At 38.2% G+C, this 26,247-nt stretch overlaps 1 protein-coding gene across 6 annotated transcripts in view; it reads right to left on the bottom strand.

Annotated features, from left to right (window-relative positions):
* Nucleotides 1-26,247, bottom strand: part of LOC139776976 (uncharacterized) — a 219,396-nt gene that overhangs the window by 143,374 nt on the left and 49,775 nt on the right. Inside the window, exons 2-3 of one of the 6 annotated variants that reach the window (XM_071714091.1) lie at nt 17,482-17,654; nt 17,269-17,324 (exon numbers count right to left, since the gene is read on the bottom strand). The exons of the other annotated variants lie outside the window; for them this stretch is intronic. The gene's annotated coding sequence lies outside the window, so the exon portion shown is untranslated. The remainder of the gene's footprint in view (nt 1-17,268; nt 17,325-17,481; nt 17,655-26,247) is intronic. 6 annotated transcript variants of the gene reach the window in all.

The following is a 26,247-nucleotide window of genomic DNA, read 5'->3' as shown; positions in this document are numbered from 1 at the left end:
GAATTTTAACTAAATAATAATGTGATCGCAATGCATAATATGTATTATTCCATTTCATTTACTTTAATATTTAGAATTTCATATTATTTATTCATTTTTAATGTGATAAATTCTATGTCGTAATATCTATATACATAATGTTTGGTAAGTACGCGCCACCTCTCGTGAGTAAGTTAGAGCGCGTTAAACTCAATAGAAAAGTAATTTACTGTTTTGCGAGTTTCTTAATAATTAATGAGAAATTTATTAATAAAGATCTGCGAATAAGCATGCATCCGCGTGCGTCAGCGACAATAGACAGCCCAGCGTTTACGGTTGCTATATAGACGCGGTGAGGCATTGGGAGAAGCGCTCTGTAAACAACAATGATTATGCAACGCATGACGCTAGGCCTCCGCGCGTATATAGCAACCGTAAACGCTGGGCTGTGTCTCTTTGCGTCGAATCGCGTGAACACATGCTGATTTGCGAATATTTACTAATTAATATCTCATTATTTATTGCCATAATTGCAAAACAGTAAAGAACTTTTCAGTTTAACGCGCTCTACTTACCCACACGAGAGGTGGCATGGTAATTAACATACTCCCTGCATAATATTCATGAGTATAGTGTTACAATTAACTGGGTGTTACAATTAATTAGTTTATACGATTAATAATTACAATACAAAATAATATTGCTTTATTTAATTAAAAACAATCTGCGTTATTTTACTTGTGTGGTATGTCATTATTATTTCTTACAGGAATAAGAATTATTTAGGACAAGAATCTTTCATGTTTACGGACATGCTTTAATTTATGCAATTTTTTAACAGCAGTGACATAGCATATATGCATTGTCAACCAACATTGTATCCAAAAAAATGTGCAATTTCTTGTAACTTGTGTAATTTAATAAAATGACGAGTGCCGCAAATCGTGCTTATGATCTTATTAAATTACACGTGTACGTCACGAGATTCTCACGATAACGCACTACTATTTCATTTAATTATACGATATGTATTCGCGGGTGCGGAATAATGGCCTACAACATTACTATCGATATTCTCGCCCCTGTTGCCGATCGTCTTAGAAATTCCTCGGCTGAGGAAGCTGCAACCCGGGATCTTCAGAGAGGATCTCAACCCCTGAAATGATACGTGGCAGACGGTGCGTGCTGATGCGCTCCTTAATAATCCTACTATCACTCCTTATTATCTCAGCCACGGGGCCAGAAACAGAACCCATTACGTCTTCGCGCAGCAGCCTGGCCAACAAGCTTACACCCTTTCCCCGGCGACCCTCTTTCGACTCCTCTCCCCCCAGTACACCCCGCGTCGCAATATCACGTTTGCTCAGCAACGTGCATAGGGATGCAACGGGGGACGGCTTATGCATAAACGATGCAAGGGACGACGCCTTTGTAAGAGCGCGCGAGCGTCGATTGCGAAAACGACGCCTCTTAAGAAGCAGGCGAGATCATTCTGCTCGCGATTGCTTCGATAAAAGTCTTTCTGAAAACCATCCCCGTCTCGGTATAACTCCGATCTTTCTGCTGCTACCTTCAATTATGCGGCTATGCTTTAGAAAAGTGAAACGCGCTCCACAAGTATAATAGGAGCGCTAACTCCAACACTATTAAATATACCACCATTACCGCCTCACTTGTTCTGGTCTTGCAGCCTGGTTGCTCCTTTGATCCAGTCTGCTCCTTTACTACTTTCTTTGCTTCAGATAGTAACATGGATATGACAAATAGCTAATTATATAATAGTACATATTAATTAGTTCCTCAAACGAATCATCTGTGTGTCTACATCGTGAATAATTATTTAGAGCAAAACGGCATCAGCTAGTAAATAATTTTATATATTGTAAGTTTCGTGAGAATAATGCTGATTTATTTGCAACGGTTCAATATTGTCCCATTAGAAACCGAGCTTATCTTGCCGTAAAAAGCATAATTTTTTTACAGGATTTTATTAGAGGAAGTATTATTTAAATCGAACATTCGAACGACAGTGATGCATAGTGTACTTATTTATAATATACGCTAAGCAATAAAAATTCAATTAGCCACTATCCGTCCAGTCCGTTCAGAGAGAAACTCGTTCTCGTCGTGCATCTCCGCTCTTAACCGCATCCATGCTTAGGGTACGTTGCATGCTCGCCACAAAACTGTGCCGAAATTCGAACGGGAGTTGAGTATGGAGACTGCAGTTAATGTTAACCGTCGATCCTAACGAGGCGTGTCGGGTTGGGGGTGTGAATACTTCGACCGGTTGGCTCATACGAAATTCCAGTTTATCGCCCCGAGCTCCGAAAACGAGCTATTTTGGACAAGTTCTTCGGCACCGGTCTTCAACGTTGCGGTGGATCCGCGTAGCGGGCATCGTATTGTTGCCTGCGCGCGCATGCACTCACGCCTCGTGCATTGTGCGAGAGTATCAGACCGCCTAAGTGTATGTTACGACGGGAGAAGCTGCTTTAACTGTTGTGCGATTCCGGAGAGAGATCGTTATCGCCATTGTGCATACGAATCTTGATGGATCTTCGCGTTTCGCCGCATCGCCCGACGACAGTCCATACGGTACCGGGACAATCCGTCGCGAATATACGTCACGGATTAGAATGCGTCAAGATCCGAAAATTAACAGCACTGGTCTAACGAGTTTCGGGATGCTAAGCTGACGCGTACCGGATGTCCGCGAGTGAGATTAATCGTTCCGTAATTTTGCAAGACAAATTAGTAACGTCATTGAATCATCGAAGATCTTCCCACTGAGATATCGCACATTCGCGATAATTAATCAACGTTTATATGAAAATGTTTTATTCGCTACAGGTTTCTCGCATGAAAAAATATTTTTATCATATATTTATGTGGAAAAAATTTTTTTAATATATAAATTTTTCCTAGCTATATAGCTACATCAAACCCAAAAAGGTAACGACATTAAATATAAAATCAAATATTAAAGAAATTCGACAAGAAAAAGGTTTTACATTCTTATGAATTAACCATCGAAGAGCTGGTTTTAGGAGACCACAAGTGCGTATTTCGCCGAAGGATCGTGGCGAAAGCACAAAAGTAGTAGACCCTTTTCTCGCAATTCCTACACTTCAGAAGTTTATGAGACCTCTCAGAAAGATCTAACACCACCCTTAACATGTCTAATTAATTAAGCCCGTGAGTGGACAAAACCCGATAAGAAAAAACGATCTTTCATCAATCATGGCGGAGAAAAGCCCAATGTACTCTCCTTTTTCTGAAACTCGTATAATCCATTTCGTCATCTCATATTCCATATAGTCGAAAATTCAGTCACTCATTTATGCTCACTCATTACTGTAGTTTATAATATTTCAAATATATAAAATTATAATTAATATACATACAATGACATATATTTTTAGTTATTTGAAATTATTATCTCTAATATATGAACAAACTGTATGACAAATATAAACATCCTGTTACTAGTGTAACATTAAAAAACATTCAGTAAATAATTTAACATCATATACATAGTATATGTATATTTGTATAACGAAAACTTAAATAAATTCTATGATTTTAATCAGCAGATGTATGTTAAATTCCAAGTTTCACTTGTGTTGATTGTCTACAATCAATATACAAATTTTAAATTGCTGCCTATATTATAAAAATGTTTTCACCGGGTATGCCCAATAAGAATCTAGAACCATTTTATTCAAAGCAACAGGATTGTAATAAGAGAAAGAGTGGTCTCGATAGACTGACTAGAGTAAAGGGACTCCATCCCATTCGACGGTGGAGGTTGAAGTGGAGCTTAGCGGGGTGGAAGTTTTAATCTTCCCCAGAGATGATCGCCGAACCGCTCAGACGCGCCGAGCGGTTAACTTCTTTCTTCAAGCTTTTTCTATCTCTATTTCGTTGCTTAAGATGAAAGAACGAGTCATTTTCTAGGCTCTGGCCCGCTTCAGGCCTCTCTGTAATCTGTTTCTTTATCCGCCCTTAGATTCTGCCGATATTAAAGTCTTGATAGACCATACTACATTATTCTACTTGTCTAGAAAACGAGATTAATAGAAATTCTTTGAAATTTCTCAAATTTTGCGTACGAGAGAGAGAGAGAGAGAGAGAGAGAGAGAGAGAGAGAGAGAGAGAGAAAGTTACAAAAATAGGATTTATGTACATGAATCTTGTTAATATATATTCTCGATCTCATATCCTATTTTCAAATTACTCTCGACGTCTTGATGAGTAGATATTCTTAATCATAATATAATAACATTATTATGATTAATGAAATATGGATAAACTATAATTATCCTCGATGTCGTAAAAAGTGTAAAACGGATTACTGCTAAAGCTTGGTATAAACAAACTAAAAAGTACGACGATGTATATGCATGTAGTTAGTTTGCATATTTAGTTTGCATAGATGCATAAATGATAAACGCACCTGACTTTGTGTTTGATAATACGTGTTTGATAATAAAATGCACATAAATGAGGGATATACAGTATCTGCTTATTAAAATAGATATTCCAGGAAAATGCGCGACGTTCCCTGCTTTTATATATCCAGTAATTTAAGAGGCGCTAAATGTATGGAAATTAACAGTCGGAGGTGATACGGCTGATAAATGCGCTGGTTTAATTCGATTCGACACGGTTATTAATCGCGTCAACATCGTCGAATTAGATTAAAATATAACGGCAAACTCATCGAGGGCAAAAGTTCACGCAGTTTAAAATAGAAAGCAGGTTCATATAGTAGAAACGAGTAGTACTCTATTCTTACACGGGATTTATATGTATATCGGATAAAATCGTTATTGAGAGAGATGAACTCATTTCACTAAGTACATTTAACTTTTCTATATTCGTGACAAATAAGAGCTACTTGAAAATAGACTTAAGTAAATAATCAATAATACAACGTTTTATTTAAAAAAAATTAATGTCAAAAAAGTTTAAAATAATTTTATAAGTTATCCCATTTAATAAAATATGTCTCAATAGATATTTTTCCATATAATATAGATATTTCAAAATATCTTTATTTAGAGCATACCTGTCGTTTATTTCACAGAATCATTTCTGATTTATATTTAATTAATAATGAGTAAGATCAAAATCGTATTGTAATTGACAGTGGAAAAGTTAAATGCGCTTGAAAATGAATATATCAATAATGGAAAAATATTATTCAGGCTTATAGGTCGATTATTCCGTTATTATTATGTTACATGGTAGAAAAAGTGTGAAGGAAGTTTGAACCATCGGCTAACAAGATTCGTGAAGTTTCTTACTCGAAAAATCTGTCGTCCGGAAAGTTTTTCGAATTCTCTTTGTGGCATAACCGGCATCAAAGTTCAAGGATCGCTTAAGATTACTGCATTACTCCCTGTATTCCTGATAAGAGAGAGGATTAAGGGCTAAGTACTCTTGCTGTACTCTTTTGTGAAGGGATAAAAAGGTGAGACGAGAGCAGCCACGGAGAGCCAACTCAAACGACCGCGCATCTATGAACTTTCATCGAGAAGGGACGAGAATACGATTTCCACGTTTCCCAGTATTTCCCATTTCCACTAATGTATCCGGTGACTTCATCGGATTTCTCTATCGTCTGTTCGTCGTCGAAACATACATAAGTGCCGATCTCCTGACGGAAATAGAGCTAATTCTGAATGCATTACCTGTGCTCCGAGTGTATATTCCGTCTCCCCCTTTTTCTCATCAGGAACATGATTATTCTTTCTAAAATAGTAACGGAAAATATATATATCTATTTAACGCAAATAGTAGAATAAGTAATTCAGATGGTTAAATAGTAGGTTATTTCTTTTACTTTATTCCTCCCGGGCATGATTTCGGTTTGCAAGGGATAATGTGGCACTCGAAAGCTTAACATGTGCGATATGCTTCCGTTGTCATCCCAATTGGGTATTCGTTGAATCGATTGCATGGATTCGCGTTTAAAATAATCAGTATGCGCCGGCGATCTTAGAGCAGAATCACGAGACCGTCGGCATAAATTAGTCTCGCCAAATCTCGGCGTTTCCGGACGCCCGATAATTGGCTTAGCTCGGGACTGCCGGCTAGACAATAGGGAGATTCCCTTCGCCGTGGAACTTCTACGTTCTCGCAACCTCATTCGCATTCATTGGTTTCCAATTAATTCCTACAAAGCGGCGAAGTTATTAAGCCGCTAATTGCAAGTCTACACCGTCGCCTGGCTGCGAATGGTGTTCATGCGTGTGTATACGTGTGTTTGCGTTACCGAGGGAGGTCTGCATCTTCGTGTGCAGTTGAAAAAGTAGGTATTCTCGTTATTAATAAAGACACGCGCACACGCGGGCACGGGCGCGTTGTCGCAGCTGTGCCGTGAATTATTGGATCGTATCTGATGAAAACTTTCCTTGACGCGATTTTACACCGCGTGCAATCATTCGCGAAGGAAGAAGAGTAAAATGCATCTATTACCGTCTTGTCCGTGTTCCTCAATCATCTTAATGAAGAAAAGCATAATATTATTATATCTACACATGTGTATTTATGCATTATAAAACAATCAATTCTTCAAAATAGATTATTTTTAGACGTAAGAGATATTTTTTGCGTTCAATGCATGATTCTAAATCATTCGATATTGTTTCATTGTTATCGTACACCTTTAATGTCCCCGTGCGAACTATATCACTCCGCGTAGATTATCGGACTTGTTTCTGTCCATGCGCGAACAAGATAGAGAACTTCCGGTTACGTTTCCAGTTTCGCCGGACTTCGTCTCCCATTTCATCTCATCTCGAAGGATTAACGGGCATTATCCTCGCTGATCCTCCAAGTTGATCGAATATCTCTACTCGCGGAAGGTTTCCGTATGCCGAAGATGATGTTTCCATATTGACCAGCTGAAATTGCTCACTGTCTGTTTGGTCAGATGTTATGTGCATAATAGCCATTTTGGCTTTGAACCGATCCGCAAAGGCACAGTGTATACACAAAGATCACAGAGATATTGATTTCGAATACAAGTGCACCAAATCGAAGCGCAGAATACATACGATTGCGGGAGATTCTTTGATATTATAAATAAAGCGTATGTAATGCTAACATGACCGTCTATATATTTTTCGATACTTGCCGCAGGGGAAGCGGAAGTCGCGCGGGAGAGCCAGAAAAAAAGTGGCACCGCCCGATACTCGAGAAGCTTATAAAGCTCGTAACGTAGGCGGTCGGCTTTCACGATCCGAGTCGTTCCCCGATGAGCTGAGATTAGCGCACGGTCGGATACACGCGTGCATGTGTAGGCGCGCGGGAGCAAGAATCTCGTTTCGCTCCTCGAGGGTTTCAAAGCTCGGGCAAAACATACAAAGGCCGGCCCGAGTATTTTTCGTAGCGCTAGACGCGCTACATGGAGAGCGGATGAGATATAGGGGGCCTCGTGGCAAAATTCCATTTCGAAAAGTCTGCCAAGATGTTTCGGTGAGTACCGGCGCGAGACTCTCGAGACCTAGTCGACGATTCGCAGCGATCGAGGAAAATGGCATTCGAAACCGTCTTATATCGTAAGGCGCCGCGCCCGCGCCGCCTATTCCGCCCTATATCGATCCGATATTGCCGCCAATAGCGGTAAAATCTGTATTCCATCGAATCCACGGCATGATGTTTTAAATCGACGTGCGCGACAACATCTCCGAAAAAATTAACTTGCGTGTAAACAAATGCGGGACATTGTGCAGTTTTACTCCAAAATACTTTTGAATACGTTGCCATAAATCGTTAATGCATCGCGGTGGAAGGGGCTTTAATTATTTATAACAATAATTTATTCATGGACCTCCATGAGAGTAATAGAAATCCTGACGGAAATGTTACCTCATTCCGGCATCGCGCTTTTATTTATCGCGGAATTAATTGATTATGGCGGAATAGTAAATTAGTAAAAAGTAAACATCACTGTTTGCTGTATTGCATAAAGTATATACTGCGATAAAGCGGGAATAAAAAAATCTATTACAGCAATTACAGCGATGTTTGTTTAAGCAGTTAGTTTATCCCGCTTGGAAAAGATTTTTTTAATCGATCCATCCTTTTTTCTTTATATTGCCAATACGATAAAATACCGATAATCTCGCCGTGCTATTATTGCATTAATATAATACGGTAAATAACGTTTAATCAAATCAAACGTTCCCAGTTCGCGTATTATCTATCTGGCAAGGTTATAAATATAATATAATCAAACGAACGGTGAACGACCTTTGTAAAAATAACGCGTGATAGATTAAAATATTCTCTACTCGAATGAATATTGCAATTCGGTTGATACTGACAGGAATATTTCTGGCATTGGAATATCGGACTTTTTCCATTCGATGGTACTTCATTCATTACACGTAACGAACGTATTGATATATAAAATATGACATTTCGCCGGGTAAATTAATCTTTTTCCGACCAACAATTTAATTTAAAAAAATCTAACAAAAGGCATATAGGTAATATTACTAACAAATTACTAATATAGCAAGTAATATTCCCAATTACAGATATAATTTGAAGAATGTCGTACAATATATTTTTAACGTTTGCTAATGCTAATGTTAATTACAATTCTAAATGATCTTGTTCTATGTGTCTGCTCTTCGAGCATTCATTCGTTCGGCTAGAAGACCACAAAATAAAGTACTAAATCTGCAACAAATACATCGGAAAATGATCACAGTCGTCTTCTGTACTCATTACTTCAAATCGCGATTTTATTCCGTTTCAAAAAAACGCAGTTTTCTTCCATCAAACCGTGTCGGAGCAACAAGCGAAATGCTGTCTGAGTAAAATGGATTCCGCGAAAATGGGTGCTGTTTCCGCAATGGTGATTCGCGCCAGATTCGCAGCAAGCGTTGCTCGAATCCCGGGCAATCCGATAGTAAGGTTGTGGTTCGAATATTGAAAAAAAAAAAAACATTCGGAAAAGTTTCGGCAATTACATGCAGCCGCAGGAAGTACGTGGCAACGGTATACGCTGTACGTGTGTATGTTTCCTTTCACATTTAAGCTCTATCATGGAACTCGCTTCTGTAATTATGTATTCTCTTTATGCATTCATTCTTAATTAATTTCGGCGATTCAATATTCGTTCATCTATACTTATGCGTAAAACGCTCTTTTTATGTATAATTATAATTAATAAACAATAACACATTCACGTGAATTACTCGAATAAACAATAAATGCATTGTATTTGTAATAAGAAGATTGCATTTAATTTAATATGTATTTTGCGAAAAAATAATATCCAATGCAGGTCAATTTAAACTGTTCCTAACACGAAAATTCAATTTTGCTTAATTTATCGTCGAATATATTTGCAAGTTTTGCGTCGCTATCTTTCGCGCGATAAGAAGTAGAAACAACAGTCATTCTAATCGGATACGGACGCGATACAATTTAAGTTTTGCAGTACATCTTGCATCTGTAACTGCATCCACGGAATCGTACGCCATTTATTACGGTTGAAATAAACTACGGCCGCACAATGTCTCAGACGTTATTGCACATCCGGGTGGCATTAAAGGAACACAATGTACAGCGCATGCATTTACTGCTGGATTGTTTCGGATTCGCATAAGTGAAACTTCTTTCCTCGATTTCGCAATTTCCCGGCTTTGCATCTGAAATTGAATTCCTCGCGTTCGAAATTGCAAAATGAAATTAGAGGATATTCGGTTTATCCGGATGTAATACGTAGAACAATCATAGTAACGTAGAACAATGAATATAATCAAAAGAGAATTACTCTCATTCACGTGTATCGCGTTTAGCTGCGTAACAGATGGAGGATTTAAAATATACCCCAAGAAATCCCCGGTTTCATTCCGCATTACGTTTGTATTCGCGGCCGCGCGACGCATACGCATCGGCGGGTGCGCACGGGCGATGAGAAATGTTTCGGGGATGTGTTATTTTGATTTACGCCACTCTTAAATCGCGGCTATTTTATGCGACGGCGCCATTACGACCGCGTGGCTTTTATTCTACGAACAAAATAAAACATCTCGCCCGAAGGAATTTCTCTTTCCGCATCGCTGATTAGAATTCTCGACAGCGCGATTACGGTGTCAGCATGTAAATTAGGCGAGATAAAATATGCACTTTTATAAAAATTATAATTACAACGATCCTTCTTGACGCAATCGGGAGAACTGTACATTCGATATTCACGCGGTTACGTTATCTTCATCAAAGGGTACGATATTAATAACGCTTATAATATGTATGTTATCAGATAGTTAAACTGATACAAATTAATTCTAATTGTAAACTATTCCCCTATGTTACAACACAACACGTAGTAACCGCATTTACGACCTCGAATAGTAAATTAATGCGTCGAGTAATATAAATTGCGGGGGATTCTCATACGAAAGAAATTATACATGCAAATATAGTCCGCGCCATCTTGACCGAATCGAAGGGGAGACCCTGGGGGAGATTAAAAATCTCTGATGATCGGGTGGCGGAGGGGGGCGGGGTAAGGGGCCGATTGAATCGCCTCAATTAAAGGAAACTCCTAATTATCAGTCGGGGGCTTCGGCAATATCGGAAAACGATTTGACTTAGCGACGGGTGCGGCTAACTCCGTGGCGTTTTCCGTTCATTCCGCCGCGACAAATTTACTTCTTCGCTCAATGGCGAGTGATCTACATTGCGGCGACCGCTTTGCATTTCCTAATTTGTCCTCCTTATAATCGAATCATTTCGTCACGGTATCGCCCTTAGCCTTAGCGCTCTGTTTGCGATTCAATCACGGCGGGCTCTTTTAAGTGCTCACGACGGAAAGACATAATGAAAAATATTGATTAGAAAATTAATATAGAACGAGGCATCTATCTATATATTAACCACGTCATTGTACAAAAATTATTCTCTCTGCCACTTCAACAAAAACTCAATGCTCCGCGCTCATGTTATTTCTCTGTGAAGTACTTCTACATTTTCATTCTCTGATAATTTCTCATTTTTGCTTTTATTTTCATACGTCAATTAATCGGGATATTTGTTAAAACGAGGGAAATATATACAATTGTGCATTTTTATATTACACCTTAATATACATTCCGATTTCCGATTTAAATGCGTTCTTTTTTAACGTGGGTATTTCGTTACGTTTACCGTGATTTTCACTGATATTAACTGAAATATTTGTCGCCGCATTTTCCGATTTCTTTCAATAACTTTCCTTTCCATGCCTTAGAAAGCCCTTCGAGGGCCAACCACCGTCAACGGAGGTCTTTCAGAGCTTTCACGGAGATATACAACGAGGTCATATGGTGGTCTCACGCCAAACTGTCCGCCGCAATTCCTTCCAGCGCATCTTCCCTTTCTTGTCCCTTCAAGTACCAGACGCCTTTCATCACTCTTTTGTACACGATCCGATACCCGAATGGCCATCTACATTATGGTTGCTTTCGTATTTTCACAAGTGAAAATGGCTGGGTGGCAAATGGACAGAAAGGACCGCGAGGTTGATGAAGAGAAAGAATGGCGCTCTTCCACGTGGAAGGACTCGACGAATCTCTTCGCTTTGAGTGCTACTGCGAGACTTAAAGGCAGCTCTTCGAGGAGTCTCGTGAAGAGCGCTACTTATCCAATGATTCTCTCGAGTGTCGAAGTAATTCATGATAGAGAACGCCAAACGAAATACAGTTTCCTAATAACGCGTTCGATATGCTTTTCGAATTCGCGAATAGTATAATATGCAATGTTAAATAAATAATTCTTGGAAATATCAAAATAATATTGTATTTGTCCCGATATCTTTATTTATATCAAATCTTTGGATATCAAATATAAAATATATAGAGTAATATTTTTAGACTTATATATACTATAATATCATTCTTTTTGCGAATCTTTGTCTAAAAATACATTAACATTTTTGCGATCCTTATAATTTCCATTTTTCAGAACACAAAGGAAAATATATGAACGATAAGCGGTAGCGGCGTTTACGATGTTAATAATATTAACGACGAAGCAGAGACGTATTTTAATAAAGTAATGAATTTTTATGATATAGAAGATATAAAAAATAGAAGATTATAAATATTAATGGAATTTGCGGCGGGTATATAATTCTTTGTATCAGTAGCCATGAAAAGCAGATAATTGAAGCGTTCTTCTTAGCCGCGCATTTAATTTCGCGTGATTAAAACGAACTAGTTTTTGCGCAATTATGACGCCGCGGTGATATTTAAATGAACGTTTAAGTAGCGAGGATACCTGCAGACAATGAGTTTTGTTGAGAATGCGTTTGAAGGAAGAAACTGGAGCGGCAAGAGAAAATACACTCGCAATATGCGTTCACAGGACATGCCAAGACTGATCTACCTTTTTTTCATCTCCTGCCACTCTCCCTTCCTATGCTTTCAACTATCCATCCTCCGGCGCTACTTCCAAGCTGGAATCTGCACAATTGTACTGCTTTGAAAATACAGCTTTCTTTTCAGATAGTTAATCTTTCGCGTTAAGACTTTCATGTTCCAAAATTAAGTGCGATTTATTTTGAATCGTTAAAGAAACAATTTTTACAAACTATTAAATTAGAATATTATGTAACTGGCCGGCATGCGGATGAGTTTGCATACAAGCAAACGAGCAAGAGAGTTTTTTAACAAGTTTTGATACAAACACGTCCAACAGTATAAATTCTTTAACAGAAATGTACATGACTCTAAATGTGGACCTTAGCCAATTAGCGTCTGTACTCGAATGTCATTTTATCGATTTCCAAGTTTATTTCAAACTTCGAAATGTTAATGGATACGAGGTATTTTGTTAGCTATAGACAAAAGTTTGTTTCAACTAGTATAACTAGGAAAATACTCCATGTTCTACACTGACAAGGAATTTACTGCAGTTTTATGGTTCCGCGATATCCCAGGCAATATCCATAACGTTACCATAAAACCGTAATACCGATAAAAATCGGAAATCTTTGATTTGCGTGGATTTCGAGATGTTTGGTCCGCGATGGTCTGAAATCAATTTTTCTTTTTAAAAATTCCGAAGAAAATGTAAAGCTGATCTGATAATGATTCACGTAGCCTTCCATTTCCAATAGTTTTTAATTCATTTGCTAATTACGATACGATTTACTAGACCTTTATATAGAAACGTATTATTATTCGAGATCGTATGCAGAAGCTACGTTATAATTTTGTTTAAAGAATGATGAGCCACAAATAATTCTATTTTGTTACTCGACGATATTTTTTTCCGTCGTAATGTTGGTATTCGTGTTATGTAATATACAGTGTTTGATAGAGGCGTGATCGACGTTTGAGTTGTGGAATAACGCCCAATGGAATTTTCGCCGCGATGTTTTGTAGTGAGTTCCGCGTAACAGTTATTCCAATAAAAGAGAAAAGAAATTGTGCGATACCGTTTCCGATGGTGCCCTTTGTGAAAACTGCTCGCGCGCGTACATTCCATTTGTATTCCATTTTCACCGCAAATTTCGCGCGCACAAAAATTCTATTAATGCAGTGCGTATATACAAAGGTCTGTCAATTGTATGCTGAAGTTGGAACGCGAAAAGTTGTTAAATGGAAGAAAGAAAAAAGTAACGAAAAGCTAGTTGGAAGTGTCTATTTAGGTTCGAGATTGCGGAAAGGTTGGATCTCCACGGCAGGTTGTGGTAAACTATCCATAAATATCGATTTCCGATGAATTCCATTGCATCGGCGCTTCTCGCAGTTGTCATGCGGCATTTCTTAAGACCTTTAAGTCCACAAAGCTTGTTATGTCGATCTACGGCCGACGTCGGAGTGGCAAGAAGTAGAAAATGTCGGACGGGAAGGCGGAATCTGCTCGGAGGCAGTGAGTCGAGGGCCGGTAGGACGGAAAATTATGATCCACTCAGGGCAAATCCCTACCCTATTTCTAGCAGACAAAATCCTTGAAGTTTCTGGCAGCGTTTATCAGCAAAACTCAGAAAAAAAGAGAAATACACGAGGAAAGCGTGGTGTTGAGTATACGCTATATACTGAAGGAAAAGTTTAGTGGCTGCTTACAGGCCCGTGTAAAATTCGATAGAAATAAGTTAGAATGTTGAAGTTACAGGTAAACTTTCAAAGACCGACTTTCGAAACGGACTTTCGTTCAATTAACGCAACTCTAATAAGCGTCTCCCCACGACGATGAGGACCGTTCGAATTTCCGTCGCGAACATTATGACGAGTTTCCCTGGGCAGTGCGCGATTTACGGGGATCCATTAAACGGAAAACGTGAAAAAGTATCGTACTACTAAATTCGTAAATGTATCATTATACGAGCATAACGGGAAAATATTGGAAATTAATGTTTAAAAATCCGCGAATTAAATTTGCTGATGATTATTACTAACAGTAAATTTTTAGAAATGGGTTACAATAAAATAAGTGCTGTCGAGAAATATTTAAGGCGAGTTATTTCCATTCATTTAGAATTTAGATACATAACTTTCGCAATTTATCTAAAAGCTAAACCCCTATTGTAGGGTATTAATCATACAATTACTGTTCATAATGAAATATAATTTACGGCAGAATATGGTATCCATTGGTATATTTCTAGTCGTTCCGATATATTAAAAATATACACGAATTTAATAAGAGTTTAATAAAAGTTTAATATAAATTCAACTATATATATAGTTGAATCAACTATATATATAGTTTAATTAAAATGTTGAAATAAATTAGATCATTACATTTACCGAGGCAAATGAGATTGAAATTTATTCTTCTTTCTGCAACGATAAAATAAAGCACGCAGTACCATCACAACTTTCTCATAGAACTTGAGAATCGAGAGAAAAAGCTTGTTCGTGACACTGACATCAATAACTGTCGAGCAAATAGACGTGAGTGCTTATCCGTGAAAGGAAAATTGCTGTTCTTCGAAGGCGGACAGCCTACTTCTCGCGTCACACGGGATATATTTACTCATACTTTTCAATTTATCTCACACTTCAACACAGACTCGAATGGTGCATAATTTTTTATGTCAAAATATATGGCACAATCGACTCTTGAAAGTTAAACGTACCGCGTTAGAAACTATTTGTAATTATTTTTTATCTCCGGCATGTTAAATAAATTAATAATACATTGCATATAAAAATACAATTTTCTTATCCCTCAATTTTTTTCACTTTCCCTTTTCTGATATTTCGCAGTTTTAATCCTTTTTTCTCAGGAAACCACCTTTCTCGCGACAGAGATTAAAGTTCACGATCTTACAGAGCTCACGATCCGCGGGAGTGTAGGTTCGGCAAAAATCGTTTACCACAGATCGCACAGCCGGTTAGCAGCGTGAATAAACACGAGCCACGAGTAGGTATATTTGCGAGACCGTAAAAAGCGTAAGCAATTTTCTCTCGCCACTGTAGAGTGAACTACCAACTTTTCGAATATCGCGAGCTCAGAGAGGGTCCGGGAGTTACCTAGCGGAAAGAAGTAATCTCGCCCGTGTTGCAGCATCTCTCGTTTTCTTATTGGGCCATCGTTTAACGTAGGACGGGACGGTACTCGTCTTCCCGCGAGGTCGAATTAAAAACTCGACTCATAACATGTTCCTGTACTTGGCTCGTATTGAACCGTAATCAATATGCAATTTTCTTTCTTTATTATTTATGTTAATTAGTATATTAATTACTTATATTAGTTATACGATATTATGTTGTTAAAAAGTTGGAATATCAAAATGGTTTAATAAAGCAAGATTTAATGCGCGCGTTTGCAGTCCTAACTATTAACAAAAATCTTCGATGAATAATTAAGATAAGAGAATTATCATATTTTCTCAATCGTCAAAAATATTCTATAATGTAGGGATGAGAATTGCACTTTTCGAATTTCACGCCGGGTGCAGAAGTCTTTGCTTACTTATTCTAGTATCGTATCAATCAATCCAGAAGAGTCAACATTGTAGTAAGTGGTATTACCACAATAGATGATATTAAATATCATCAATAGAAATATTAAATGTAACAAAATTAATTATTATTGTTTTTACTCCCGACTGCTGCCAACCAAAGGTTGTTGCGATTTTTTTCAATATATCGCACATATACATATATAGATTAAAAATTAAAGTAAATCACAAAAATTATTATTGAGAATATTTCCAAAATATACCGAATATTTTAACATGACTGGCGTAATTTATTAGTATTAAAATACTCTGAAGATATACACTAAAGGAATACACTGAGAAAATTTTATACCGTGGTATATCTATGAGATCTAATATATCTCATATCATCTCTTTATTTTACTTATACTAAGCGATATAAAATTGTTAATAACTACAGATGAATAGGCTATAAAAAGTAAAAATAAAAAATTGGCGCACTATATAAGAATAAATATAATTAATAATTACCAGCGCATATTTAATTTCAAATAAAGTATTTGAAATATGTTACGTAACTGTAAAATATTTCCTACCTTTCTTTCTGTATTCATTTATCTTTATCTTATTAATTTATTTTTATTTTATATACAACATATGTACATAAAAATCTTGCTCCAATTTTTCATAATTCAGTCTTCGTAGCCTATATGTTATGAACATCATGAAGAAATTAAAGTAAAAGCTTTATATATATATATTCTAAAAACATCAATATATTTTAGTTCTTTTTTAATTGTACTATATTTCTTCTTTATTTTTTACCATTTATCTAAAAACAAATCCAAAAATTTAATTAATTAATTGATATTAAAATTACTTAAATAATATTATTAATGTAATACATCTTTATAATGTTCATAATTATGTTACCTGAAAACCTTAAAAAATACAGAGAAATATTTTGAGCTCATAGAGAGAACTTGATAAACAGTATAAGAGATAATATATTTATTAATTTTCGAGATTTCTTTTTTGCAAAAATTATTCTATTATCACTCATTTTTGCCAAGCTTACTTTATCTGAAATATTCCTGATTTTTATTTCAGATTGCGAGTATATAATGAGTTTTATTCCGAATTTTGAATTTCTATGGATATGCATAGTGATATGTGTAATGACAGATGATTTTTATTTTCCACGATTAGACATGAGTACTGATCAGTCTTAGCCCATTCATCTCAAGACAATAGATCTATGAAATATTATATTTAAATGCAACACTTTTACTCAATTATCCTACATACATATTATATAGATACATCTGATATAATTTTCAAAAATCTATTATCTCATTTTTTTAAGTAAAATATTTGTAACTCACCGATACACGATGTGTAGCAGCGGAGTTGCGGTTACGTTGAAATCACGTTTTTCGATCTGTAAAATACAAAATATAAATTCAAATTATAGCAATGCTCTAAATAATTAATATTTCAAAGAATAATATAATTGCGCGTATACAAAATAATTATAAATAATTAATTTCGGGTAGGATAAAGAGAATAGGAAACAAAATAATAAATGAGTTACTTACCTCATGGTTGCTCCGCTGTCGCCCGATGCCTCCTAGGCCTCCACCTCCTCTCAGATTTCGTCGTTGCATTCACAACACTCACTCGTGAAAACATGATCGCGTAACTAATTACAATTGCGATGTCTTGCACGGCACTCTCGAAATTGATCGTGCGCACTCTATTCTATTGCGATCTATTGGAAGAAAAGAGTACAAAGTTACGATATTGCTCAACAATATTTCGATATGTGGTACCGATGTAACGCGATAAAAAAGCTGAGTCAATGTTTAATGGTTAATTAAGTAAGACGCAATCGATCGTTCGGAAAAAAACTTGTAAACGACCATCGCTTCAAGACGCTTAAGGATCGTTGATCATAGAAATTATTAATCGTTAATAATAAGGAATTGCGTTTTCTTCTGAAATTTATCGCATTTCGAGAGATAATGTTAATAAGGCACAGAGCGGCTCACGACTGTTGCCTCCCGGCTTAAAACTCGAAGCGCAAATAACTTTAGTGCGAACAACAGCGCGCTGTAAAAACGTCGTACTTCGTCAATTCGTTACCGCTACGAAATATATAACGAAATACCTATATACGTGCACCAACTGAAATAAACGTATATCGAATATTCTATCCCTAGTATCTCAAATTAACTGTTAAACGATGGAGTATCAATTTCCGTTCGATCATTCAATCCGGCAATTTACGTATTATTTCGCGTTAGGTTAGGTTCTCTCGATCCGAAAATGGTAGGTATATATTATACATATTTGAATCCGCGAAACAAAACTCCAACCGCGATGCAAAATATACTCGAATCTAAGCGTTATTATCGCTCGTAATCACAAGAGCCACGCGTATGCATATATTGCATATTGTACATCGCAAGCGAGTATCGAGGCATTGTGTACCAGCTCGTTAGCGCGAGGAAATATTTGATGCGTTAAGAACAAATCGCGGGAATAAATTCACGTGCGGCCTAATAATTGTTCGTAGTAACTTTTTCTCGTGATATTATCGCGAATGCGTTTCGAGAGAGAATAAAGAATAACATTTCGGAGATACCTACCTACGCGGGCGGCGGGAGCGGCTCGCGCTGCTACCTTCCGACTCGAGTATCGTCGTACGAATGACGAAGACGAACGATCGTGATTCGCGCGGCGAGTGCGGCGACCTTGGCTGCGTTCGGGGAGCGCGCTATTAGCGCTATTTGCTTATTCTATCCTTGTTCTACACTTGATGAGCCATAAAGATAGAATGATGCAATAGCGCTAATAGCGCGCTCCCCGAACGCAGCCCTTGTGTACAAGCGCGCCGCTACGACGTACGACGCCGCGCCGTACACAAAAAAACACCGAGCTTCTCGCGGCCGCAAATTCGTTGCTAATTCAAAATATTTAACGTTGTAAGATGAATATATGCCAAATATTCTGTTCCTTGTGGACCTTGTGATAAATTAATTTCGATAGACGCGCGATTATTATCGCGTATTGATATCTAACATTTCAAAGATAAAATTTATCTTCGTTATGAAAAAGTACAATTCAAATTTAATGTAAAATATAATTGAAAGAGTTCATATTATATTTAACAATTTATGAAAATTAAATTATTGTTATTACTTTTATCCGGTGTTTTATGTATATATAAATATATTTTTCATTAATTACATGTATACATGTTTGGCATAATTTTTTATTTTAATTCTTTAATAAAAATCAATATTCGTAGTACGATAGAAAGAAAATTATAGCGATGACAAACAATTAATATTGTTATATTTTATATCAGTGATGACACTCCTTTCGTTGCAAGTGCGATTCTTTTTCGAATTGATTGACGCAATGCTGAAATAAACGAACGAATGTTTCTGCATTCTGCGTGGAACTCGAAAAATATGTTGTCCGCAACAAGATTTAAATAGTTTCGTTGATTGTAATAAAACGATTACATTTCTTTTATCTCCATTTTTCATCGAGAATTCCTCGTCCGAAGCTCGGACCGTAACTACGCGCATTAAATCTCGCGTTCCGTTAAACTGCAAATTCAATGTTCCAAATGCACTTTTAATTAACTGGAAATATCGGATCGATCTGCGACAATTCGTTAATGGACAGCCCATAGACAGACGCGTTTTCCTCCAAAATTGATTAAACACTGCGAACGACGAATTTCTCTTTAACTCCGGTAAGTTCGAAAGCACATTATATCTCGTACATAGTTTCGCACCGTATAGCCCTGTGTTAATTTAACGCAGTAGTTGAGTAATTACACGTGCATTCGTGAAATTTCATTTCCGCGGTCGGATTTAAGTAATTAATACAAGCGCAGGTAATTAAGAGAATGACATTAAAAGTGTTCAAACCACACTTATTTTCGGTGTATTTACATCATCACGATATAAAATAGAATTAAATTGTGCCCGCAGATGTACATACATTATTTTGCGAGAGAACGAAAGAAAGATTTAAATTACAGTTCGATAATGAAGAACATGTATCAGCATTAATAAATGAACAGGAGCTAACTATTTTCTGATTAAATAATAGCACTATTTGCTCACTGTACCACGCGATTACCTTCACAGTTACAATCTAGCCCCGTACAACGATATTATAGATATCTTGTACGTGCGCTTTAAGAGATAAGTCGTTTTTACGACCATAATTCACAGCACACGCAATATCTCAAGAAACATTTGGCCGGTATCGAAAAGTGCTCAGATAAAAGCGGATCACTCCTAGTCGTTCGAAGTCCTGTGCCAACAGTGTGTAACGTATCGCATATACCTCGTATCCCAGATCACGCCCTCGTCTAAGATGGATTTTGCATTTTATGGCGGATAGATATCGCGGCTTTATCGCCTGGCAAGACGCACGCTGCGCCGCGCCGCGCCGCGCGTTTTGCTTTATCATCCGCGTGTTTCCAACCAAAGTCGAAATTGAAATATAATCCACCGCGTTAACTCTACTCTACTATCGCTCTCGCCCTTATCTCACCCTGCTATTCCAAAGTTCATCACTCCGCCGCGTTTCGCGCGATACGCGGCTGTTAGTTAATTTTCATTAAATAGACAGGTTTATCTAGCTTTCTCTCTTTCTCTCTTTCCCTCTCCTGTTCCTTTTTGTCTCTGCTTCTGTACGCGCTCGAATCAGAACGGTACGCAATGTAAACTAGTTAACATAGTTTTAATTGTATTGCTTAGTTACAATCACATAGGTATATCGTAATGCAGATAATGACCCGAGTTGTAGTTATATGTTATATCCAACTCCCAGCTCATTTATATTTATTGTTGCCGTACACTACCTTGTTTAACTGACATTTTCGGTTGAGAATTCTTAGAAATGTAGGGATAATAAGATTGCTCATTAAAACCGCATCCGCATAGACTGATATAAGATTATTTTTTATAGAAACCGCATTTTCGCTCTATTTTCGAGTAAAATACGTGAAGAATCAAATATATCATCTCCGCGTCACGCATCTCGTGACGATCTAATTAGGCGCGTAACGCACCTCGCACACGTGACAAATCACTGCATTCTCGGAACTTGCATCGCGACGTTACTTATCCAGCGTACGGAAGCACTTTCGCTCTCTGCACGACGCCGCGCCGGTCGCGGACAGCGTAACGCGTAAAGAACAAAGTTGAAGCACGAAGCGCTTCCATTCGGGAGCATACACGGCGTCGCGACGTGCCGGAGTTAGCTCCGGATATTTTGAACAATATTACTGGCAAACTGTAGCAGCCGTCGGTCGCCGCTGCCGCCGCCGCCGCCGCCGCCGCCGTGGAAACTTGACGGAGGGTTGTAACTCACGTCGGGGTTGCTTTAGTGCGACAAGAATCGGTAGCGAGACGGTAGAGGGACGGCGATAAACCCGGAGGGATGGTACGAAAGGGATTGTGCGGAAAGCACTCATGACGAGTGCGAGAGCAGCCAGCCGGCTGCATCGCCCATGGCAATTCCGGCAGGCCCGCCGGCTAATTGTTCTTGCTGCAAGTTACGATCCGTTCTCTCTCTCCCCATGCCGAGCGATGACAAGCGGCTGCGATTGCCGCTCTCTCTCGAATATCGACAATTCGCGAACACGACATGGTCTTCCGGTTCAGGTTGCCGTGAGCAACGACCACAGTCGATTTCCGGACGATCATCCGATGTTGCGTTAAAATGTCGTTGAGTGTACGTAGCGATAGTAATTACTGACAATGCTCGAAGGCTAATCAACCAAGTATTTCCGTGTTTTCCATGGACATTTCGTTATCATCGATTAGACAAATACACAAAATTGATTTTCTTTGACAACGATTGCTGCCAAAGGTTAATTTTTTTATAAAATTACATGATCATTGGTCTTGAATAATCTCTTATCAATAAAAATAGGAAAATATTTTCTTATTGATCTCTTATTGTCTTTTAAGTGCATCACTGTTTCAATTGTATCGGTGTCCTTTACTAAATTATATTGTTTCTCGATATTTTTTTGTCTCGACTTCAATGCTTATTCTCACGTTCTCTGATAAATAACTTCACTTCTCTTTTTTCTCAAGTTATGACTGTCATTTTGATTTCGATCATATAATAAACTATTATTCAAGTTTTACTTGGACTTCCTCGTGGAAAATTACGCTATTATTAGACCATCAACTTTTAAAGTTACTCACTTATTTCTCGCCAAAGTGAGATTATTTTTATTTAATTGTTACTGCACTGCTGAAGATGGTTCGAAGCGGAGTCGAAACATCTGATTTATAATTATATATTCTATTAAAGATCGATATAACGTTAACTTAAAATGTAATTTAGATTGCTAACTAGAATATATATTGGAGATGCCTATTAAATATATGTCAGAGATATCGTGTAAGAAAATAGAGAGAGAGAGAGAGAGAGAGAGCCATCATGAAAATATCGACGCTGATTCGACAATGTTGTATACGGGTCTGCTATCGGCGTCGAATTTCAACGGGACTCGTATCCGCTGGTGCAAGAGGAAAGAAGATCGATCTTTCCACTGCCGCTTACTCGTGAATTTGCGAACAAAGGTCCGTATAAAACATTCCGGTGCAACGAGACCGGTGATTGTGTGTGCCGCGCGGAATGGATTAACAGGAATCGATTGTCACGATACGAGTCGGATGAAGGGACGGTATGCGAGATCTGACGACGGTTGAATTAGACTGGTATTGCTAAATGCCATCAGCCCGAGGTTAATTGTTCTTGCCAAACTGCTATGTTACAAGTTTCATTGGACGATGACGAGTGACTCGAATGGAGAAATTTGAATTTCGATGGTACGTACCACTGATCGTTTGTCGAGCAAACTCGATCTACGTGCATGGCTTAATAAATCTGACGATATAATTCAGCGATTCTTCTCAGGAATATAAAAATATAAAATGATAAAAATTGTCAGCTATATACTGGACAGATAATTTACAAATAATCTCAATGAGATTATACGGGCAGAAGTGTGCGTGTCATTAGCAAATGATGTACCTCTGCTATTATGTTACAGAAAATATTTTGATATTATTAAATCCCTCGTAAATAAATTGAATATTTCATATTCGAAAAGCTTTTTTAATATATATTGTCATGTATATATTATCATATAATAATAACAATAACAAAATAACAATAATCTATTATTTCAATCCATTACTTAAAATATAATGATTAAAATTATTTAAAAATAATTAAAATCGATATATAAGCACAGTCCACTACAAGAAATGCAGTAAGATGCTTTTCAAGAGAAATTATTCATTGTAGAAGGCGCAAACCACAAATCAGCTACGAATAATAACCGGTTAGTAACCGGTGGTTAAGGTTTATCGCAGTTCGATAATCTTCGACGCAAATTTCGAAGAGCAACACCGAGTAAATTTCTCGCGGAAGTTACGTCGAAGACCAAGCGGAGCGTTAAACTGCATCCAAAAACCTGAGTGCGCTACGTACACACTTACAGTCGCGCGATGTGTACAGGCAACCGCCCTATGTACTCTATGTATCCTACATTACCTTACACGTGCACAAACATCATGTACATGGAGTTGAACGAACACGTGCGCGCACGTTGCCTATCTCAACGCGTATGTTTACATACGCACATGCACAAGTATCAAAGGAAATATAGTTTCGCGTAGGGGGCCTTTCCCCCTGGGGAAGATACTGAACACTGAACGCGCGAGAAGGAAAATGCAGTTAGGTGACAAAGGAGGCGGCGCCAGGAGAGTACTAAAGAGACAGAGAGAGAGAGAGAGAGAGAGAGAGAGAGAGAGAGAGAGAGAGAGAGAGAGAGAGAGAGAGAGAGAGAGAGAGAGAGAAGTGCGGCGAAGCGTCGGGCGCGGAGACAAATTGTCGAACAGTGCTTGCGGTCAGACATACACATGTTCGCCGAAGTTGGGTTACATTTAGAAAACAGGATTACAGTTTGCCCGACGGTCCCCGGTCCGTCGACCGGGCGGGAAACAGCGCGGTGGAAGAAAGGGAAGAGGAGGAGGAGAAGGGGGCTCGAAGACTATGAAACTGCAATGCACCTGCACACCGCGCGCGCAGGTGGCTTTTCAAGTTCGCTCGCTCGCGGTGGTCCATGTGTTGTAACAATGTGCCACCGCGATTGTGAGATCGACGGAACATGGAACCCCTTTCCTCATTATGCGGTACCTTTTTACAGCTGCTCCCCTATTGAACGATTCGACGGTATATGTATAGCATCGATCGATGTATTCGCGATAACTTTGCCGTTATTGATTGCGCTCTTCAAGACAGGAAATTTACGGTAAAACGGTACTAAAAACAATACTTGTTATAAATATAATCAGTATCATGAACACAATTTTTTTGTGATAATATCAGATCTCGTTTCATTGGATATTTTTCTTATATAATTCAATTATTACTTTATGTAATAACGTGAGAAATTGAAATAGTACTTCTAATAGTTCTCCTAGCGCAGTTTGTCAGAGGAAACAAAATTTCAAGCGAGATCAAGTTAATAAATAAGAGAACTAGAATACATACACACATACACACACAATCTCAGCGAGGAATATCAACTGAGCATTCGTCTACCGGGAAAACAAAGTTGTCTGAGCGAAGTTTACAATTCACTTTGAAAGAGCGCTTTCTGGGTTTGGAAGCATGTTTTATTGTTGTGAATACACAAATTGGTGGACAGCAGTTGCTTATGAAAGCAAGGTTAGCATCAATATTGAATTGTCATTCGTGCAGAGACGCGCATACGGGGGCGAGGTTCGGGGTACCCGATTTCACGCGTACGTCGAGACGTGCTTCTCTTCCTCCTCGAAAAGCAAACAGAATCGCCCCTGTTTACTCGTCCAAGCAAACGTTTTCGCCTTCGTGCACTCCGTACGCTACTCGTCCTTTGCCGCCTGCTTCGTGCCCCCTCAAACGCACTGCGCGAGATTGTCACGTTCTCCCTCGGCACACGCTACATTTTGACTTATAAATCAATACGCCGGATACGCATTTATAGCCCGTACAATGCCGTATTTTCACAGCAATATTATTTGAGATTGGGGGGAGAGTATGGATATGCATATATACAAAGAAATCCCCATATATTTTTTAAATAATCGGATTTCTTGTAATCCGGTTTTTAAAATATTGGGATATATTTGGACAGCACCAACGTTTATACCATTTATCATGGAGGAAGTGAAGTTTGGCACTGCGCAATTGTAAAGAATATGTTTTTAAACAAACGCTTGTGTGCAATAAAATAATTTATCATCGTCATTCGAAAAATTGCTTCTAATATGTATTTCGTAAACGCGATCCTCCGTAGAAGTTACCACATTGTTATTGTGTTGTTAAAACAAAACAAGTTCGACGCGAGCACACAGTAATTAATTCGCGTCGCGTAACACACGCTCCTGTGTGGTCTTGTTAATAAAGCAGCGCAATAAAAACCGAGAGGATCGAAGTTTGGCTCGTGAAGAAAGTTGCCCTTCAGGACAGTAAGTAGTAAGGTCGAGTTTGAACCGCCCGAGTCCGCACGTGATAAGATTAAGCGGTACGAAACGAGAAAGTAAAGATGGGAAAAAATGACGAAAGATTTTTGTATGCCCTTTCTCGAGAATCCCGCGATCTTTGAAGACTGATCACGATATTCGGCTCTCGTCCGTCCAACTTGAATCTCGCCGCGGCTTTACGAGCGTAAGTCTTTTTACAACCCCTGACTTCATTCGCCAAGTTGGACACGCGCGCGTAAAAGAAACTCTATCGTTTCTCTTTGTCTATTATCAAGAAATAACGTAGGTAACTGAAGAAGTGAAACGATTCAAGGACCGTATCTTGAGCAATTGTATCTGAGATTAAATCAAACTTACGCTTCACTCCGTAAATTACTCTCGTTTTCAGGAGACAGTGTTATTGGATAATTTATCGATCGACGATATTGGGCTTAGACGACATCAATCACCTATTGTTAAAAAGACCAGTTCGTCACAAATGACGAACGTAACATAATAACGGTGCATGAAAGGAATATAATTACTGCTACGCTACAATGGAAGTATGATCCTTTTGAAGTTCGAATAATGAGACAAGGTGCGCGTAGCCGGCAGCATGCTGCGCGTATTCATAACTCGTGTGTGAGTAATATGTGAATTAAGTACGCATGTCTGACTCACAATGCAGTCTTCGCTGTTATCTATACGCTCTGTAATACGCAAGATATCGCGCCACTGATCCGTTTTTCTGTGGTACGCCATCGAATTCAAAGAATAAAGCGCATCAATTTACGCTTTATT

Source organism: Temnothorax nylanderi, unplaced genomic scaffold (genome assembly GCF_030848795.1).
Source record: "Temnothorax nylanderi isolate EJ_2023f unplaced genomic scaffold, tnyl_v1.0 TNYL_tig0134_pilon, whole genome shotgun sequence".
In the NCBI taxonomy this organism is placed as follows: domain Eukaryota; kingdom Metazoa; phylum Arthropoda; class Insecta; order Hymenoptera; family Formicidae; genus Temnothorax; species Temnothorax nylanderi.
The sequence above is the reverse complement of the archived record's forward strand: the minus strand, read 5'-3'. Positions and strand labels throughout refer to the sequence as shown.